This window comes from Larus michahellis, chromosome 3 (genome assembly GCF_964199755.1).
Source record: "Larus michahellis chromosome 3, bLarMic1.1, whole genome shotgun sequence".
Taxonomy (NCBI): Eukaryota; Metazoa; Chordata; class Aves; order Charadriiformes; family Laridae; genus Larus; species Larus michahellis.
Genome location: NC_133898.1, coordinates 39,324,395 through 39,343,761, shown reverse-complemented (window position 1 = coordinate 39,343,761; position 19,367 = coordinate 39,324,395). Strand labels below are relative to the sequence as shown.

General features: G+C 60.2%; 1 protein-coding gene across 12 annotated transcripts in view; it reads left to right on the top strand.

The window, feature by feature from the left end:
• The first annotated feature begins 93 nt into the window (after nt 1-93).
• The window catches only part of SLC29A1 (solute carrier family 29 member 1 (Augustine blood group)), a 35,373-nt gene continuing 16,099 nt past the window's right edge, over nt 94-19,367 (top strand). The window contains exons 1-4 of one of the 12 annotated variants that reach the window (XM_074579751.1): nt 531-1,183; nt 2,977-3,120; nt 7,557-7,719; nt 9,317-10,284. The gene's annotated coding sequence lies outside the window, so the exon portion shown is untranslated. Of the gene's footprint in view, nt 203-492; nt 1,184-1,832; nt 1,995-2,976; nt 3,121-3,290; nt 3,447-6,298; nt 6,522-7,556; nt 7,720-9,274; nt 10,285-12,727; nt 13,099-19,367 lie in introns of those variants that run through there. The other 11 variants (XM_074579754.1, XM_074579760.1, XM_074579749.1 and 8 more) reach the window with 11 other exon arrangements.

Genomic DNA, 19,367 nt, shown 5'->3' with positions numbered 1-19,367 from the left:
TCCCCAGCAGGCTGTGAGGCTTGGCCACGCACACCCCTCGCCTCCTCATCTGCACTGTCGGGCTTAAAATAGAAGTGCTGGCTGCAGCCCAGCTCTGCAGCAAGGGCTGGGAGAGAAGAAACGTGGGCACAGGGCTGCTCCTGCCACCCCTTCTTCCCTCCCCACGGTGTCCCCAGGGCTGGGGACAGGCAGCGAGGTGGAGGTGGGTACCCCAGTGTCACCTGCAGAGGGATGTTCTCTGTGTTCCCAAGGAAGGGATGGGAGGAAATGCTGGCAAGGGGTGCTGCCATGCATGTGTGAGGGGTGCGCGCTTTTTGTGCTGCCCCTGTGCCTCCCCACCCTCCATTCGGCTCCATCGCTCTTGGCTCCGGCACCTGTTTTCCTCTGGCACTGAAGCTCAGCCGCCTGTGCTGCCTTAATGGGAAGAGGAGAGAGGGTGGCTGGGACTGGGAGGGGGGATGTCCTGGTGGGGGGCCAGCCCCGGCTGGCTGGGGAGGAGGCCGAGGCACGGCATTCACGGCTCCGGCCGCGCATACCAGGAGAGCAGCCGGTGGGCAGGCGCCAGTTCATTCCTGAGCAGCTGAGGGGCCCAGCAGAGGGGACAGAGGGTGCTGCTGAGGGTCCCCCCCCGCCGGCCCTGTGGGGCCAATGCAGAGCTGTGATGGGGTGGGGGCTCAGCAAGCGTCCCTCCATGGCCAGCACAGCAGCACAGGGTGACACGTGCCACCAAGAGGTGCCCTCATCCCAGGGACAATACTGGCACCCGCAGCACTGCTCTGGGTGCCCAGGGCTGTCCCCCTCGCCCGGGCTGCGTTGTCCGTCCAGGGTGGCTGCTCACCCGCAGCCTCCCCTTCTCTCCTTCCTCGCGCTGGCGCTCGGCCCCGCTGCAACCCGCTGACGAATCCTGCTTGCAGTTCCTATGGCAGAAGCCGCTTCCCCTCCCTCTCCCCGCTAATCCGCCCGTGCATGCAGCCTTCACCTGCTGAGCCAGCAGGAGCCGTGCTCAGCCGGCCCCAGCCAGCGCCAGGGCTCCAAAACCCACTCCGGCTGCAGAGCCTCCACACCCCGGACCCGCCGCCCCAGGATACCCCGACCCCGCTCGGCACCGGGCAGCGAGGAGGCAGCAGGCAGCGAGGCGGCAGCAGGCAGCACCAGCTGGCACTGGGAGAGCTGAGCCCTCGAGGTAAGGCCAGGGTGCAGGCAGGGTGCAGGCAGAGCGGGGTGAGAGGAGTTGTTCCCCCCAGGTACTGGCGAGGGGGTCTGTCTGCCATCCTCCCCCCGACGAGCCAAGGACTTGGCTGCACCGCAGTCCCACTGCAAGGTCACCCTGCAGCTGGGGGCTGCACTGAGGTCCTGGGGCCATCACCCACCAGCTCGCTCCCCCACCCTAGGCGGGGGGACACAGAGGTCTGGGAACCCAACCAAGACCCGGGACTTTCCGGTCCCATGGCTGCGAGGAGGGTTCGGAGCCTGGCCCCGCTGCAGGGGGAAGTGAAAAGGGGGAGCAGCAGTGGTGTGGCTGGCTGCTGGCATCCTGCCCTCCTTGCCTGCGCAAACTCACAGCATGGCAATGCCCCCCATCGTGGGGCAGGGTCCCCTCCGGGACAGGGTCCCCAGGAGGGCTGCAGGGGCAGGAGGACCAGCATTAGGAAAAGCCAGAACACAGAGCATCTCTGTGCTGGGGCTGCAGCAGCAGGGTGATCCCAGCAGCATCCCTCTCACAGATGCGAGCACTGCAGCTGGGGGATCCGGGGCAGAGTGGGGTGCGAGGCAGGGTTAGGCAGGGGTGGGAGCAGCGGGGCTGGCCCTGGGTTGGGGCTGAGGGCTGTCCTGCGCCCGTCTGTGCTGTGTCCTTGACGTGGCAGGCAGCGCGCTAGGACCTGGCGAGCCCCGGGCTTGCATTGCTGGCAGCCCTCTGCCCAAACGGTGCGGGATCCTGCCTTGCCAGCCGGCAGCACCGCGGGAAGGAGCCTGCCAGCTCCGGAAAAAAACATGTAAGCGAGCGTGGCTGTGCCACGGGCCACCCCGGGCCAGGCAGGAGCTCCCTGCGTTGGGTCCCACGGGCTGGGACATGCCAGACGGAGGGCTGGGGACAGCCGCTGTAGGCTGTAAACAGGGCACGGGGTTAAGGGCCAGTGCTAGCAGCCATGGGAGCGGGTGGGTGCCGAGGCAGAGCGGGGACCCCAGCAGTGGTGGCAGCTGCAGTCCAGGGAAACCCTGGCACCCGTCCCGTGGCAGTGCAGGGCAGCTGGGGTTGGGGTGCTGGGGGAGTGACAGGCTGTCTGACGGGTGCTTTGACCCCAGCGTGCTCACCCCTGTGCTTCTGCCTGTACTGGGTGCTGCTGCCTTCCCCTCCCCATCCGGGACTCCCCATGGGGCTGGGCAGGGCACCTGTCCTGGGAGATATGGCTGGCACCAGGACAGTGCCACGGGGCAGCAAACGTCTCCCCCCACACATACCCCAGCACCAGCCAAGTGGGTACAATTTTTGGTTACCCTGCCCATGGGGATGTCACCCCAGGACTGGCACGGCCACCTCTGCCAGCCCCTATCACCTTCCTGTGTCAGTCCCAGCCTTCCCTAAGTGCTGGCTGCATCCCTGCCCCACCAGTCCCTTATGTTCCTGTATGGCCCCAGAGGTGCCTGCACCCCGGGGGACCCTGCCAGGGAGCCCCCCTTATTCCTGGAGTTCCTGGGGCTCTGCCACCCTTCACCTCCCAGCCGGGGTTTCCTCTGCAGCCCTATCTGCCTCTCGCAAGCCCTTTGTCCCTATAGCTGGGCACTCTCCCATGACCCTTTCTATTTGTAGGCTGAACGCTGGGAGCCAGGACCCCGCCCTCTGCCCTTGCACCATTCCCAATCCAGCTCCTTCCTCCCCACATGCCATTCCCCCATCTGCCCTCGGCGTGATTTGGCCCGGTACAGAGGTCCCAGCTGCCCGCGGGGCCCAAGGCTTAGCCCGAGGCTTGTTTGCAGGAGCCTGACCTGGCGTGCAGGGGACAGAGAGAAGAAGGTACAGGCAGTGCAGGGATTGCAGCGCGGCCCTTGCCCCCGGCATCCGTGGTGCCTCTCAAGGTCAGGGCGCTGCTCTGTCGCCCCGGTAAAGGTTTCATGCAAAAGGTGAGAAAAGAGGGTTCCCGCCACTGCTTGCTGCTTCTATCCTTCCCATGCCCTGGTGCTGCTTTGGGGAGGGAGCAGGCTCTGTAGAGGCTGCGATGGATGGGGAAAGCTAAGGAGCGAGGGAAGCTGGCATGGCCAGGTGGTAGGAGGTAGTGAAACTCATCTGTCAGGGTCCCCAGGCCCGTGCAGGAAAGATGATGGAGGATGCGGCGAAGGAGCGCAGCCACCTGCTGCTGGTGGCCTGCTTGTGCTGCATGGGCTGTCTCCTACACAGACATATAAGGAGCTCCTGCTCCCTGCCAAGAGCAGCTGGAGTGTCTCTGGAGGTGAGCTGGGTGGCACTGGGAGCAGCGGGACAGGGGATGTGGGCAGCAGCGGCAGAGCAGCCTGACCATGGCAGCCCTGACCTGAGCGGCCGGCAGCAACAAGCCACTCCGGGGCTTACTGGGAAGCCGAGCTTTTGTGGATCTCTCTTTCTTCTCAAGAAGCCTGGCTTCTTGCAAGCATCCTAGCACCTCCGTGACTGTGGCTACAAAGCAGGGCCAGCAGCAGCACTGCCGGGCACTGTGCAGCAGCTCAGCCCTGCTGCGAAGCTTCCCGGCTCTGCTGTCCCAGGACACAGCACTAGCGAAAGCCAGGCGAGCCTTTTCCACCCGCTTGGATCCACTAGAGACGGCAGGTCCTGCAAGGAGAGTGGAAAAGTAGGTGATGCCTGCAGCTCCTTCTCAGAAGGGGGGGGGTGTCTTCATGGGAAGCCAGCCACTGCTGTTGTCAGGGCTGACTTTCCCCTTGTGGCTGGCCAGGAAGGAGATTTTACTGGGTCTGGGTGGCAGTGTTAGCAGAGCAGGCTGCGTTTCCCCGGAGACTGTCTGTGAGTCCTGATCAGCTGAGGATGGATATGTCAAGCCAGCCTCAGGCCATGAGCCCCTGGCAAGGCAGCGCCAGGAGCTCTCCCCTTGTCCCTATGGCACTTGGCAAGGGACAAGGATGCTCCTGGCTGCCTTATAGCCCAGGGCGGTGGGGACAAGCAGGCAAGTTGTCTTAAGCGAGACATGCCAAGGAGGTGCACCTCATGCTTTTCCCTGTCCCATCCCATCCCTGCGAGACTCAGGGCTCACAGGGGACCAGGCAGGACCCCTTTCTCTGGGGCCTACAGCTGAGCTGCAAGCGCAGCCACCGCAGGACAGGTGTCATGCTCAGGGCGACTGTCACTGTGTCGTGTCCTCATGTGATCCACCTTGGGTGACAGCAGGACCCTGAAATCTGCTTCCTAACACCATCCCTGCCCTTCTGCATGGTATGTTACCTGCAGGCAAAGGCTGCCCTGCTCCTTTTCACCCCCATCAATCCAAGAGCTGGAGCTTGTGCCCTTAGACTTCCCTGCTTACCCCCCCCCCAGCTTTCCCAGCTCTCACTCGTCCCCAGCCCTACTCTGCAGCTCAGCTGCAGGTTAGCACAGCACACACACGCCAAGCCCACCCCAGTCGCTGCCCACGCTTTGGGGTGCCTGGTCTCACACAGTTCCCAGTGCCGGTGATGGCCCCATCCCCCTGCTCCAGCCCGCTGACTCCTCATCCTCATGGCAGGCCCGGGGGCCGCTGGGGGCCCAGCGTTGAAGCCCTTGCCCGCCTGTCCCTAGCCCCCTGCCCGGGGTGGGGGGTGCTGCTGGGGATGCTTCCCGGCTTGGAAAGGCCAGATCCCCTCCCACCAGCCCTCAGCTCCCCGCTTTCGGAGCACACCACTGCTGCGCTCCCCACCCCTCTCATCCCCCATTCCGCTTCCCCACCCCCCCCACCCCCCGCATGCTGCGGTGCCACTTAAGCCTATAGGCCGGCTAAGCCCTTCCCCGTGGGCTCCCCGTGCTCCCCGGTCACGGGAGGGGGCCCGCAGCAGCCGGCCGCCCACCCTGGGGCCGCCGCGACGGGTCCCCGCCGCAAGGCGCGGGGGGGGACACGGTGGTGCCGCGCCGGGCTCCGCCAGCAGGGGGCAGCACCGGCCCGCGCCTCCCGCCGATGAGTTTGTGGGTGCTCGGCTGCTGCGCCGGGGGGGTCCCTAGCACAGCCCCCAGCACCACCCACAGCACAGCCCCCCAGCGCAGCCCCACTCGTGGTCAGGCCGCTTTGCAGCGAGGGCAGACAGCTACCAGAAGCTGGTGGCCCCCTCTAGGCCAGTCAAACTCTTCCAGGCCCCCCCCGCCACCCCCCTGCCGCAGCAGCAGGAGCGTGGGGCACTGCAGGCTCCTGGCGATGTCCCCCCAGCCCCACGCGTGAGGGGCTCAGGACACCCCCCCACCCTCACCCACCCCCCAGGTGTTTCCTTCTTCCCAGGCAGTGTTAGCGCTTCCTCTGCCCCAAGGGTGGATGCTCGGCTTTGCGGAGGGGCTGAGGGAGGGAGGGTGATCCTGGTGGCCGGGCTGCTGGTCATGTGTTCGGCCTGCCCTTCTTTTGATGCCTCATGGTTGGGCTCCACAGAGTGGCCTGGGAGACCACGTTTCGGCTTGGGAACCCGCGGAAGCATGACTGGCAAGGAATGGAAATGATGAACGGCTGGTACTGTTGGAAGCTGTGGGAAAGGGCTCTCCTGGAGACCTCCCTGGGGAATGTTTGGGAGCATTCAGCCACAGCTCCACTGCCGATTCGCCCAAGGGGGAAAGCATGACGGGGTGGGCTTAGTCTCCAAACAGGATTTAGTCAGGCATGCCAGACGTTTGTACAGAGCTGAATTCCGCCACGCCAGCCAGCGACTGTTGGGCCAGGCACAGACGGGGGCCAGCGTGGCCGTGGGAGCTCCTGGGGCTGTGTCTAGAGCCCTCATCTCCGCACGTGGCCACGTGGCATGGTCCCCATGGTGCTGGTGGCTGCAGAGACCGTCTGGGGAGCGGGCAGGGCGGGCAGCCTGTGGCTGCAGCTGCACGCCCCAAGAGTCGGAGCACGGCTCTGCCCGCTGCCACCAGGGCAACCCAGGAAGGCTGATGGGGAGCCATGGCTTCAGGCTGTCCCTCAGGGCTGGGATTCAGCCATCCTCCAGAAAGCTTTCTTCTGCCTTTTAGACGCTGCTTGGAGATCCAGGGAGCCGCTGGGCACCTGGCTTCACCAGAGCGTAGATGGGCTTTGCGGGGGGCGGAGGGGGGGGGGGAGCAGGACCACACAGCAGCTGCCACCCCCTTTCCTCCTGCCAGGTTCCCTGGTTCCCAGCTGCCTGCAGCTCCCCCGTGGCGTTTTACGAGGGTGGCTGGGTTCCAGCCGCCTCCTTCCTCAATGGCTCTGCTCCGTCGTCGCAGGAGGCTGGTGCTGCCAGCCAAGGAGAGGGATGTGGCACTGCTTCAATGGGCCGGATGACCTTGACTATAGTGTGGCTCCCTCCGTCCACGCCAGCTCCATCCTCCGCCAAGGACACCCGGGGTGAGACCACGACAGGATGACAGGGTGCTCTGAGTGGCCCGTGCCCCGGGGCTGCCATTTCTGAATGCTGCAGGGTGTTCCCTTCCCACTGCCGTGCCAGGGGTTAACTCCGGCTCCTCCGGTGAGGATGGGAGCCCACACTGTGTGTCTTGAGTTTAACAAGGTCTCAGTTCAGCCCCTGGCATATGAAAACTGCTTGCACCGGGGTTAACATTTCACCCTTGGCCAGTGGCTGTGCAGCTGTCACTGAATAACTAGCCACCCAGCAACTCCACGACTAATTGGTGTCATTAGGCAGTAAATGCTTGTACAAGAGAGCAAACGGGCAGTGGGTGCTGAGGAGAGGGCAGCAGCAGTGCGGCTGGTGCAGAGAGGGAGGGGAGATGTGCAGGATGCAGGGAGGGAGGCAGAGGGGTGGGGATGGAGGAGGGAGGGATTGCTGCAGGAAGGATGGCCCAGGAGACGGAGGGGATGGGAGACCCTCAGCAGTGGCTTGGGCCGGTGGGTTTGCGTCTCCACCAGCCTGCCAGCTGGGAAGTGGCCCCGATCCCAAAGATGCTGCTGTCCCATGGGGGCATCAAGCCCTCTCCTCCAGCTGTCTGAGAGGGGCTGGAGCTTGGCTGGACCCCACCACCCCCTGGGAAACCAGTGGCCGCCCCAGGCCCCTTGCTGCGCTGTGCCCGCTTGGCGGACAATGGGGTTTGTTTCTGCTTGCCCAGCTGGAAAACACCCATGGCCCTGCCACTGGCTGGAGGCACTCAGGGACAAGGACCTTCCCTGCTGTGTCCCCAGGCTGTTTTTTCACCAGGGGGCATGAGCTTTGGGAGCAGCAGTGTCACCCCGTTGCCTCTCGGTGTTACCAGCCAGGGGGATGCCGAGCACAGGGAGGCCACTCAGCAGCAAGTGCCTCCCTCTTCCCTGCCTCTCCTTGCAGGATTTCGGACAGGGCTGCTGCTTTTCTGGCAGTGAGGTCCTGCTGCCCTCAGCCCACTAGTGAAGAAGTCACAGGGAAGCTGCCTGACTTTATCCCGGCAGGTCGGCTCGCACGAGGAAGCAGAGGGACGGCGGGGCGCTGGAGATCTGCGTGGCTCCCTGCGAGCGGTGACGTTCCCGGCTGGATCTGCGTGCCACGGGCAGAGGTCAGGAGGGGATCGCAGACCTGCTCCCTACCTCGTCCCAGCCGGGCTCAGGCCATCAGGTGAGCACCACCTCCACCCCACCACCTCCTTCCCCAAAACTCAGGGCACCAAGGTCCCGGGGTGGGGGGGTCACCATTGGGAGCCCAGCAAGCAAAGACCAGGGAACTCTCACCCCAAAAAAGGGTTTGCCAACAGCTCTGGAGCCAGGACCCCAGCCAGGCACGGCCAGCAAGGGAACAGCAGAATTAAAACAGTCCCTGAGCCATTAGCTGATCTCAGCGAGAGGCTGAGATGCTTTGTTGATTATCAAAGCATCCAGGATTCTTGCAGTCTCGTTATAACTGAATTCCCAGGAGCCTGTAGTGATTTTTTTTTTCCCCCCATTGGCTAATAGGTTAATAACCTGCTGGCACTTGACAGAGGTCCGGCATCTCCTGTGTTTCCCTTCATGTGACTGATTAGAATGCCCCTTCTCTCCCTTTCCCAGCCCGGCTGTGCTCCGCTGCCTTGTCACACGTGCAGAGAATTGGATACGGCTGCTAATCTGCTTGCCCCCCCCCCCACACTCCCAGCCCCATTCCTGCCTGCCTGCTTGGCCCTTTAAGCGCGCTGGCTCTCTGTTTCTCTGCTCCGTGGCACCAAGGGCTCTGGGACGGGGTGGGCAGCACCCGATGGAGGGAAACGCTGTTGCTGTGCGTCGTGCGTGCAAAGGGGAGGGTGGTTTTGTGAGGGAAAGGGGAGCCGGATGGCGTGCAGCCCTCCCCGACCTCAGCCCTGCTGCAGGCTGACGGCCTCACCGTGCCTCAATTTCCCCTGCCCCTAGCACAGGCACGTCAGAGGGAAAGGGGAATCTCCTTGTAGAGGAGAGCTGACGGGTTAATTAATGTATAGTTGCAAAGCACTTGCAAATATCTCGAGGAAACCATTTGATGTGGGTGCCAAGTGTAAAGGATTGCGGAGACACCAAGTGCCTGTAAATGCTGCCTGGCTCCTCAGGCCCTAAAACTCAAATATTGCCCAAGAGGCACGGAAAATATTCCTTCAGCTCATATGATGCATTACCCGCAGCTTGGAATAAATCTCCCTTTTTGTTCTTGCTTTCCAAACCAGCTGTTTGTTTGCTTTCCCCTTTTGGATTTTGTCATTGTAGTTGAAGCAGGGAATTGCTACAAGAGGGGGAGAAAAAAAAAAAAAAAAAGGGCTTTTGTGAAAGGTTTGGCAGTCAGCGTCTGTGAAGGGAGAGCGCTTTGCCTGTTTGTTCTGCCTGTTACGCGCTAGTTTTGAGCAGAGAGTACAAATTTGGGCTCCAGGTGACGGTGCAAATTTGAGGTTTCAGAAAGAAAACTCGAAGGGCTGGGCAGCATGAGCCCCACCAGCATGTCCTGGGAAGCGTGTCCGTGCGACTCCCAGCCTCATGCAAGGCTCTGCTGGCTGCCTTCTGCTGGGAAAGCAGGGCTCTGCCTTCTCCCTTTGCTCTGGGGAGCGCAGCAGTCTGCCAACAGCGGCAGCGTATTTTGGCACCAGGCTGCGGCTTCGGGGATGGAGAGGGTGGAAGAGCAACAAGCCCCTGGGCCCCGCTGGAGGCTACTTTTTCTCCTTGCCTAAATCACACAGGGGAGAAACACCTAGTTCTATGTGTCGTACTCTGTCATACAGCGTTGGGCCCAGTACCAGTGCTGGGCAAAGCACCAGCTGTTTCCAGTTTGGAGCGGAAACCGTTTCCGTAGCTGTTTGCTTCTTCTGGGAGGCTTGTTATTGTACTCGCAAAGGCGAAGACGAGAACACGAGACTCACTTGGGAGCAGAAGGCTCTGCAAAGGCAACGCGCCCCGTCAAGATGAAGCAAGGCAGCTTGGCCCTTCAGCAAGGGCTCGTGCTTGCGGGCCAGTAAGTGAGGTGTCACCGGCTGCGTGATTTGTCACCTTCCCTCACGGAGGAGGTGTCATTCCCCTGAGACCACATGCCAGCATTGGCACCATGCAGCTCAAGGACCGTGCATCGCTCTTGAGGGCGGACGTGGCCCTCAGGGGGCTGAAGTGCCTCTCCTGAGACAAGCCCCACGAGTGAAATTTCTTCTGTCTTGCACCAGCCAGAGTTGAATTTTAATGGACTCTCTCTCCCAGCCTTAGCCTTCCTCACTCCACGGTGTCTTCCTTGCTCCGGGTGTCTTCCTTGCTCCGGGTCTCCTCCTTGCCTGAAGGAAGGCACCATTAGAGCCCACCCTGCAAGTGGGTGGTGGGTGGTCATGCAGGTCTGCGTGCAGAGAAGCAGCCAGAGGCCCGCGCTGTGCTTATGAGCTGGAAGCTGCCTTTCTCCTCGCCTCCCCTCGGGTATTCCTGCTGGCCTCCCGTCTGCCTGCGGTCACCGGTGGCTGCGACGTCTGTTCAGTGCTAATGGATTTCAAGCCCCGTGTCTCCACCGAGATACGGCTCTACTGAGAGGTGTTGATCCCAGTGCTCGGGAGCGGCTGTGCAGGCAGGACCAGAGCTGTGAATTAGAGAACATTTTAAACTGTACTTTGGTGGTGGTAAGTGCTACGCACCCCGCTGCTGAAAGCCTGGGGTGAGGCAGTGGCTACATCCACCCTGTCCTGAAGCGGAGACTTCCCAGAATATCCACTCAAAGGTAAATTTTGTGGCATTTCTCCTCCCAGCAGGGTCTGAGGCTCTTAAAGATGCTGAGAGCCTTGTCCTGGCGTCTGGAAGCACAGTGGTAGTTTGTCTGGGCACCGCCGGTCTGGACCGTGTGCTGGGGAGTCCCTGGGGGATCGGTTCCCACAGCTTTTAGTCTGTGCTAAAGTTGGAGCTTATGTAGAAAAATAAAATTGTAGCGATGCTCAAATTTTAGCTCATGCTGCTGAGCAGCAAGTGTGGACATCTCGCGGGGAAACAAAGGACCTGAGGTGCCGTGGCATCGATGTCCTGGGGGACGGCCACGGAGGCTCTTAGGGCTCCACAGGTGACAGTGTGGCGTGTCTCAAAGCTAGAGAGGAGATGATATGAGACATCTCAAAGCAGGCGACCTTGCCCTTCTATTCTGCTTTTTTGAGGAGAGGAGAGGAGAGGAGCGGAGAGGAGAGGAGAGGAGAGGAGAGGAGAGGAGAGGAGAGGAGAGGAGAGGAGAGGAGAGGAGAGGAGAGGAGAGGAGAGGGGAGGAGAGGAGAGGGAGAGGAGAGGAGAGGGAGAGGAGAGGGAGAGGAGAGGAGAGGAGAGGAGAGGAGAGGAGAGGAGAGGAGAGGAGAGGAGAGGAGAGGAGAGGAGAGGAGAGGAGAGGAGAGGAGAGGAGAGGAGAGGAGAGGAGATTTTGCCTTTGTTGTAGCTCACCCAGAAGAAGGCTTTCCAGATGGGAAAGGCTTAGGGATAGTGGACTGAAGAAAGGCAGGCATGGGGCTTGGATCTGTCATTGCCAAGGAGACGCAGCAGAAGCTTAATTGGAGATGGGAGCTTTTAAATTTAATTTGATCCGATATGAATCTTACATTTAAGACAAGAGCCTCCTGTCTTACTATCTGACGACGTTGTCTGCTGCTCACTTTGTGTTCTCAGTGCACCCTCCTAGCTGACCCCAGAAACTCGTAACAGCAACAAGTACCTACCCACCAGCACAGAGGGAGAGATCCAGCGGCAGAGGCTGAGACCGAGCAGGACAGTGAAGGAGTAGCTTCCTGAGGGTGACACCCCATTGTGCCTCAGAAAGCACTGGTAGCTGGCTCACCTCTGTCCCCATTGCCTTTTTCCCTGGCTTTGAGGACTTTTTGCTTACGTGTTGATGTTTTGCAGGTCTGGCTTAAAATACAAGCTTGGTGTTTGGCGTCTGCAGGGAGATGTGTGTTACAGAGCAGCTTTCTGAGAGATATGGGAATCTTCCAGGGCATTCGGGGGTGTTTTAACTTCCAATTTTAATTTCTAAGCCAAACCGATCGCTGACGAGAATTTTCCGAGGCTGTTTATTAACGGAGTAAACGCTTTCGCAGTCGAAGCTGCTTCAGGGACTTCCTGGTGCTGCTGCCTGCGGCCGCATGGCGTAGGTGAACGGGGGGAGCGAGGAGGGCCCTGTGCTGCCGGCAGAAGCACCTCAAAACACTGAGCTATATTAAAAAGGTTTCTGCAGACCGTTTAACCGCCTGGATCTGAGGTTGAATTCAGGTGCACTCACTCCCTTTTGCTGCAGGACAAAGTACCCCCCCGGAATCCCGCTGCACCTTGGCACTGTTAAGCAAAACAACAGGCTTTTATCACGCTGGAGTAGATATCTTTTCCAGAGAGATAGGAACCTGGAGGCAAGCAGTCTGAAAATAAAAACAGCTTAGAGTCCACGCCTGCCCTTTGGATACTGGCTACACACGATATTTATATCCTCTGGATACAGGGGGAATTGCTAAATTTCAGAGAGGTCTGCACATCCACCTTCCTGGGTAGCACCACCATGAATGTACAGTGCAAAAAGCTGTCCTCAGTTCCCTCCGTAAACAGATATATATATATATATGTGTGTGTATATATATATATGTAAACACAAGTATATATTTTGCTTACGTGTTGATGTTTTGCAGGTCTGGCTTAAAATACAAGCTTGGTGTTTGGATTCTGCAGGGAGATGTGCGTTACAGAGCATCTTGCTGAGAGATATGGGAATCTTCCAGGGCATTCCGGGGTGTTTTAACTTCCGATTTTAATTTCTAAGCCAAACCGATCGCTGCCTGCCGAGAATTTTCCGAGGCACCCGTCAAGTGGTGACCGCCAGCAGAAAGGGGTTTTGTCCAGATTAGGATGTGGCACTGGGGACAAGCGATGGACCTAGCAAAACGATCCCAGATCCCAGCTCGTGCTCCATGTAGAGCCATAATATAATGTATAACTCCCTTTAGAGCTACTTACTAATATATGGGTATTAATAGGGACTCGGAGCTGAGTGCAGCCCGGGAACATAAAGGGGGGGTACTTTGCTCGCCTTCCACCAAGGCTGTGCTTTGCTAAAAACCCCGGGCTCGGGAGGGCCAGGGGTTTCCCCGCCGGCTGCGCGGCTTGGGGATGCGGGGCGGGGGGGTGGGCGGAAAGTGGGGGGAGCCAGGGGCGGGCAAGCCCAGAGGAGGGAAGGGCCGGCACCAGTCAGCGGCGCGGCGCGGCGTGGAAAGCGAGCGGCGCAGGTGGGTTCGCCCTTGCGGTGGGTAGCGGAGCATCTTCCCCGTTCTCTTCCTCCCCACCCGGGAAAAAGAAAAAAAAGGGGGGAGCTTCCCCGTGGGGGTTTCCTTCCCCCCCCCTCCCCCCCCCCCCCCCCGGCAACCCACGGGAACCGCGTGGCGCTGAAGGCGGCAAAAAAACGAGGAGGAGCTTGCGAAGCGGGGAGGGAGGAGGTGGCTTCCCATCCGCATCGGGGACAGAAAGCGCCGGAGCCGGCAAGGAGCCCGGGGGGGGACAGCGGTGGGCGACCGTATTTAAGGTATTGGCTCAAAGTCGTTGGGCTTGAAACACCCCCCACCCACCTCCCCCCCCCCCCCGGCTCCCTCCGAGGCTCCTAGCAGCGTTTCAAAGCTGCCGGGTGCGTGGGTTCCCCACGCACCCGGCAGCTTTGAAACGCTGCTAGGAGCCTCGGAGGGAGCCGGGGGGGGATGCAAGCTCAGGATCTGGCCCCGCAGCGTGGCGGGGAGGCGGCGTGTGGGTCGCGGCTGGGATGCCTGTGTGGGGTGATGCGTAGAGTGCCGCTTTTTTGGGTGGGGGTGTGCGTATGTGTGTGTGGGGTGGGTGGTTTCTTCCTCGCTGCCTCTCAGGGCCACTCCAAATCCCCTTTCGTAGTTATTGCCGGGGGAAGAGCACGTGGTTTTGGGGGGGGATGCGAAAGCAGAGCAGCCAGCCTGGGCTTTTTTGGGGGATGCGAAGCGGGCTGATGCTCTCTCTGATGCCTGGGATGCAGGACTTCACCGAGGGGTTTGTGCAGCGGTCCTCCGTCCGGAGGGATGTGCATCTCTACCCATCACTGGGGTGTGTGTGTGTGTGTGTGCATGACAGGGGCTGCTGGGTGTCGCAGCCGGGTGCACGTTGTGGGGAAGGGGCTGGAAGGCACATGGGCTGGGCGCCATGTGCCGCTGTGCAAGCAGCGGGGCAGAGCCCCCTTGGCTGGCAGCAAAGCTGCTGGGCCGGGGTTGCTCCAGGTCCTGCTCAAGAAAATGCTCCGAGCTGGCTGTGGGATGCAGTGGAAGATTTCAGTAAGTGTTTCTTTCCATTCCTGAGCAAACCAGCTGCGTTAAGGGAGAGCCCGGTCCAGGTAGGAGTGCGGAGAGCTCCTGTGGAGCCCTTTTGTGCTGTCATCCCCACCCCTGTAGTTAATTCTGAGCCTCTAGTTAAATCTGAGCTTCACACCCCTGCTAGGTGCTAATACTGCCAGACCAACACAGTCTCTGCCTATACTCACCAGCGCTCCCATCTGCCTCTTGGGAACGGGCTGTGGAGCTGCGGGCTGTGTGGGAAGGCAGTAGCAGCCAAGCCCTGGGGCTGTGGGATCGCAGACAAGTGAGCCTGTATCCTTGAGCCCAGTAGATTCCCCAGGGCTAGGGGCTGCAGGAGGAATTTGTGCAGCTGTTGGCCACAGCTGGATGCGCTTCCCGGCTGCTCCGAAGCAGGAAGCAGCCCAATGGCCCCTCAGTTGCCTGTTGCGAGCCGACACAATTGAGGGACTTCTATGAATGCCGACACGGGAAATCCCACTCCCCTCCTGCACCGCATCCCGGCTTGGCGGCATCGTTTCCGCTCACCAGCCCCTGTGAGCTGCTGGACAGCCTCGGGCTCCCTCGGGCTTGCCTTCACTACAAAGCTCTCTCCGGACGTGACTAGGCAGGGATGCTTTTCTCTCAGATTCACTGGTTGTCTGAGCGTGGATCGTTGATACAGTGCCAGTGCAGTGCTGACGCCGCATGTGTGCCCTCTGGAGCACTCCTGCTCCCACCGTTGCCTTTTCCTTCTGGAAAAGACAGGTAGGCTTGCTCTTGGCTCACTGAATAGGTCTTCACGGAGCAGGGACACTTTCCATATGGCACCGAGGGCTGTAACATAGGCCCCAGAAGACGGTTTGCAGAGTGGCTGTTCCCCCCCAGCTAGCACAAATGAGAGGCGAGGGCCTACGCTGTACCAGGTACCTGGAGTGAAGAGGATGAAGAAGTTCGCTCCAGCCTGAACCAGCAAATGTAGCGCCAGCACACAGGGCAACGTGGCACCTCCATCCTGCAGTTGTCCCTATTCTCCCTTCCTCCCTAAGCTGCGTAGTTAACTGCTGGCATCATTTCCCCATCATGGCATCCCTGCTCTCATTATCTTGGGCTGGGAGGTATTAATGAGCCTCTTCCTCTTTGAAGATGAACCATGGGCCTTGTTCTTGACCTGGCCTGACCTGTGTCCCTCCTTGTTGTGGTCTGGGGGGAAGCCAGGGCACAGAAGACAAGGCACCCATTCATGTACTCCTGTGTTACACCTTCCTCGTTCTGCCTGGCTCCATTCCCAGCTCCCCTGTCAGAGTCAGGGCTGGGGACTGGCCCGTCGGACCAGAGGGAGTCCAGGAGCACCTGCCTGCCTTGTCCTGATGGGAAGATGCTGGCCATCGGCTTTGGGAAGCCAGCAGGCAGCCTCCAGTGCTTTCTCTGGGACACACGTAGATCTTAGTTGTTTTCGTCCAGCATAATATCCTGGTCCTTGACAAGTGTTAAGGAAGCTGCAACACCCGCTCTTATCAGCAGAATGCTGTTTGCTTGCGGTCCTCGCCAGCTCAGTACCAACCCCACAGTGCCAACTCCACTCGCTTCCCTGTGCCTTCCTGAGTCTCCCAGCACCCAGCTTTGCCCTGGGGCTGCAGGACCACGAGCTCTCGGGGTCGCGTCTCCATGCTAACTTGTACTCAGCTGCCAGCAAGCTCAGGTGCACTGTGCAGAGTGAGCTACAGGCGTTTGCAGATGGGCAGGAGTCAGGGTTTTAACAGCCACACAGCTATTAGGGTTTGATTAAGCAGTGCGATAAAGACCAAGTGCTTTCTAGGTTAAGAGCATGCAAGATGGGGATGCGGAATGGGGAAAGAAGCATGCGGAGCAGGGGGTAGACCCTGGGTGGGTTTGGTTATATCAGGATGTATGGCCCAGAGGGACCCCACTGCCCCCAGCTGAGATTGCAGTGCAGCACTGCGCCCCATCTCCCGCTCCAGACCCCCCAGACCTGGTAGGGGGATTGGTTTTACATGGGCTCAGGGGTCCCCATGTGGGAGAGGAGCCGTGGTGCTGCGTCAGGAACGTGTACGAGGGTTGTTGCTCCCATGGGACAAGGGAAGCTGTTGCGTAGGGATAGCACTAGCACTTTGTAACTTCGTTGCTGATGCTGGTGGTGTGAAGAACATCATTGGTGTGACATTTTGGTCCTGCTCTGGCTTGCAGCAGGCTTTTCCCTGGTCTCACCGATCCCCGAGAAAGGGGAGGCTCAAAGCACTGGATATATGGGGCTGTCATGCACCATCCGTGACACAAATCGGTGAGCCTGGCATTCTGGGTGCAGTGCTGTCTTTCAGCCTCTTAGTTAAGCCATGAGTGAGCACAGTCAGGCTTCATCTCCAGGAGACTGGCTTTTTTTGAGGCCAAAGGGGAGCAGAGACCTCTTGCCTGCCTCCCGGCTCACGCAGAAGGCGGCAGCAGGAAATCAGGCAGATTTCCGCAGGGCCTTCTTGCTTTCTTCCCACCACATCACTGCCAGTGGGATTTGCTTTAGTTCATGTCCTTTAGGACTTGTCTGATGGGAAAGCACCTCACTGTGAAATTTCCAGCTGGAAATTCATGGAGCGAGCCGAAGGGAGGAGGCAGGCAGGGGCTGGAGGTGGAGAAGAGCAAGGCTGGGAGGGATGCAGCTGGGTCGGGAGCAGTGGCAGAAGCAGAGGGTCATGCAGCCAGCCTCCTGCCCAGTGAACAGCCCGCTCTGGCCACATACCGAGGCTGAGCGACGGCAGCAGGACTGGGTCATCAGCCTCGCTGTACCGAGGACAAGCCATCAACGTGAATGCGTACCAGCACCGCCAGACAGCCACTGAAATGTCCCCAGCCTCCTGCAAGGGTGCTGGGTAGAGGGGCGTCCTGCCCGGGACACCCCGCTTGTCTTCTCCTGCTGCTGCCCATGCTGTGGCTTCGCGTGTGGTCCTCACCTCTGCCTGCCTCATCACATCTAGCACAGCCACCCACTGATGCCACAGAGGGACAGGGAGATGATTTACATCTGCAACCGAGGGCCGGCTCGCCCGGAGGAGCTCAAAGACGGTGAGGGCTTTGGGGTAGGCAGCCCTGTTTGAGTTTTGCTACAGGTTTGCTCGTGGGAAACCCTCATGAGAGGAGCTCCCTCCTTTTAGGCTTGGGGATTGCTCCTGGAGAACAGCTCGGGGAGGTGGGAGGGATGTGTGGCACAGCTCCCTTCTTGGTCCTGGCCAGGGGCTCAGGGTTGAAGGAGCTGCTTGCCCTGTCTTCGACAGGCCTTGTCTTTTCCTGGCCTCAGGACCAAGTTGGAGGCAATTCCATTTTTTTGCCTGGGATATCCTCCCTTGGTGCTGTGGATGAGCTCCACAATGGTATTTGCCCTGGAAGGGACCTCTGTCCCCTCGGGGAGCCTGCTGCTGCGGGGTACGTGTGGGGAGCACAGTGCTTTCAGCCCATCAGGGTTTGTAGGTGTTGGGCTGCGGCTGAGGCCGGCAGCGTTGGGTAGGTCTCCATGCCGTCCTGACGAGAGCGGGAGCATTATCCATTAACCACAGGAGAAGGCAGACCAACGGCAACACAGCCAAGCTATTAAGAAGCCATCCACCCTCCCCTGCAGCTTCTCCTTCCCATTCTCACACCCTCTCCTCGTGGCAATACAAGGCTGGTGTAACCGTGTGGTGAACCACATCAGGGAATCGATCTGCCGGCACGTTCCCGTATGGGGCTGTTACCCTGGAGGCAGTGGGAGTGGGGTGCCGGGGAGATGGGGGGCAGGAGCCATGCCTCGCAGGGTGTCAAGGGAGCTGCTACAGGGCCCTGCGCTCGCCCTGCCTGGGCTCTGCGGCTGGGCTGGCTCCGAAAGAGGAGCCTTCAACCAGAAACTAAACCCAACAGCAGTAAATAGCCCCAGCTGCCGGTAAACAAATACGAATCATCCGCCACCAGCTGTGCCTCCCTTCCTTCCCTGCGGTTGCAAGGGGGACGAGGTGTGCCAGACAGGGATTGCTTCAGCAGGGGTCAGCAGGGCTCCCTATCGCCTGCATCGCTGTGGGACTGCATTGGCACCCCAGCGTGTTCAGGCACCCTGGCAAGCTCTGGCAGGACGCCTTGCTGGGTGGCCAGTCCACTCTGACGCAGGCTACAGTACCCTTGGGTCTCCCAGCTGGGAGTCTCAGAGCTGCCCTTGTCTCCTCTGCTCCCCAAATTAATGTGGAGGAGGCTGGGATGCCAGCAGAGCCTGCAAACCAATGCCAGCCTCTCCCAAAGCAACAATTTGGCAGGAGCAGAGCGCTTGGGGGCTCCCATGCAGGGGTCTCCATGCTTGCCTGAGGCATCCCGAAGGATGCTTACGGTCCCAGGCAGCTCGGGACCTCATGGCTGTGGCACACCAGGTGGTGGCTGGTTGCAACGGATGTGGCAGCGTCTGCCGTATGGGATTTGGAAGGGATGTGACTTGCCCTTTTCCTACTTGTGGCCGGGCTTATTATTGCTGGTTGTGCAGGAGAGTCTGTTTTGGCTGGGCTTGGGCAGACGCGGGGGTGAGCTCCCCACCTCCTGTTGGCTCTCCCTGCCTGATCCTACTCACACAGAGGTTTTCCTGTTTGCCGTGGGCTAGCCAAGGCCAGTGCCAAGAGCGGGAGGTTTGGGCTCTGACTTATTCCCTCCGAAGGAGGTGTCCGCCTCAAGCCTTGCTCTGGCTCCACATGTGAGACCTTAGTCCTGCCAGGCCGTTTGGGGAAGAGCCGAGTTGTTCAGGGAGGAGGGAAGAGGGTGCCAGAGGTGGCGTTTCCGCCCTGGGTGTTTTCTCCAAGTCCTTTGCTTGCTCCATGCCGCCGATGGCATGCTGCCACCTTGGCTTTCTGATTCCTCGTTCCTCAGACTGTGTGCTGCCCATGTGGCTCTTCTGGAGCCTCCGCAGAGTGAGGACGTGGCAAGCCCGGCTCTCAGCAGGCAGCATCTTCCTTCTCCTCAGCCTAATTTGAAGTCAGCTGGGAAATGTGCAGGCGTGTGTGGCTCCTGGAGTGCCCCCGACTCAGGTCCAGCTAGGGCATCCATCCCTTCTCCCTCCTTTTGTTTCTGGGGATTGTGGAGCGCCCCTTGGCTGGGACAAAAGGGGTGAGGGGGTGACAGATGTGCCCCATCTCCTGGAACAGACCCATCATATCCCTGTCCATTGTGAGATGGCTGCGTTTAGCAGCTGAAGCCAGTTCGGGGTTTGCGAGACGCTGCGGCTGTCCGAGCAGCGAGCGGGACCTTGGCAGGACGGGTGGCTGGCAGAGGGACCGTGCAGGACCACGGCAGACGCCAAAACCTGTTTCCCTGCTCGCCATCCCCTTTCCCAGTAGGGCTGCGGACATTTCATGCCGAAAGCAGCGGTCAGCCAGGGCCCCTGTTCCTGACCTGGCCTACAAGCAAAAGGCCGCTTTGGTCTGCGGGAACCCAAAATAGCCCTTGTATTTCTGTCCTGGACGCCAGGCACAGCTGACATGCGGAGGACGGA